Genomic DNA, 1,504 nt, shown 5'->3' with positions numbered 1-1,504 from the left:
GCAAGAGGCCAACAGACAAAGTAGCGACGGAGATTCTCTGTTTTGGCCGGTTGTTGTAACCAGTATTAAATGTTTATAATGTTCAAATGTTGCTTTATACTAAGTGATGCTTTCCTCCCACAACATAGTCAAAATGTTTTAAAAAAAAAAAAAATCTAAAGAGAACGTTGACTAAAATTTCCCCCCAGGGTCCCCAGAATGACATGACTATTACCTCTAAGTTTTCTATGGTCTGTAATGTTCTTGCAACATCATATTCTTTTTACAGCAGTCAGTCAGCTATTGAAATAATGAACCATAATTGTACCAAAGCGTTGGGGAAAAAAATGAATAGACTATTACCCTTAATTGCTCAGGTAACTAATTGATGTATTTTTTAAAACCATTCTACAAAAAATGAACATTGATTACACCATAGTATAGTAATATCAGAATTATTTTTTGACAAATATACCCTTGATGCAGATGACTCTAATCCCTTTTCTACTCACTTGTGTAATTACCAGCAGGAAATGTTGTTTATTTTATTCTCAGCATTTCTCCTCGACTCAGCCATCCCTCTTTTGTCATTGTATATACAATAGTTGTACGAATAGCTGATGGACCCAATCTGGTGTAAGTAATGTAAATATACAGTGGTAGGTGGATTATGTTTTCAAAGGCTCTACTACCTCAGTTTAACTGGACACTTCATTATAGGCTTTTCTCTGCGTATTTGTCCTAGCAGCCAATTAACGTTGCTGATTCTTAGGTCCTGTTTTCATCATACATTCAGTATATTCATGGATTAGCCACAGGAGCAGGAGGTACGTGTTCACGTGGTCGCTAAACTCCATAAACAGTTCTATAAATATGTCATTCTGTAATCATCTTTATAGCACGCCTGCTATTGTTGTTTGCAGAGTTATTTTAAATACAAATCTATTTTAACCATTTGATAAACTTGAAAACAATAGGAGAGATCCCTGCCCCACCGCTGTCAACCACAAAGCTCTCCTCCCTTCCTCCGCCGGGGCCAGGATTTCACCCACAGCGTTTCTTCAGTAATATTTAAAATCTGTAACTTAAGACTCTGTGCCGGGGAAGATCTACATGGCAGACCCGCACCCCTTTCCATGTAGGACTGAGTCTACCTTAGCAAGTAAACCAAACGTTAATATAGGCAGTGTCATTTGAAACTCTCGTGTATATAAAATCTCACGCTGACTGCTGCAGGGAAGAAACTTGTGTTTTATATGTGATCTAAGGATATGTTTCTCCCCTATTCTTCAAATGTCCTTTCTTCACCACACAATTCTACTACATCTGGCTTTTGGAATGAGCACAAAACACAGGGGCCCAGTTGTGTAAACACATTTGTAATGAAATGTAGGATTGAGCTCAGAATACGAATTTTTAACTCTTCGCTACGATACGTTATATAGCCAATAGTTACGATTCTGAACATTGTACGTCGGTTTGCAGTTGTAACCTGATGATGTTAGTGCTGCTGCCTCTGCGGTCC

This window comes from Phaethon lepturus, unplaced genomic scaffold (genome assembly GCF_000687285.1).
Source record: "Phaethon lepturus isolate BGI_N335 unplaced genomic scaffold, ASM68728v1 scaffold27303, whole genome shotgun sequence".
Lineage (NCBI taxonomy): Eukaryota > Metazoa > Chordata > Aves > Phaethontiformes > Phaethontidae > Phaethon > Phaethon lepturus.
This window is presented reverse-complemented; position numbering follows the sequence as displayed.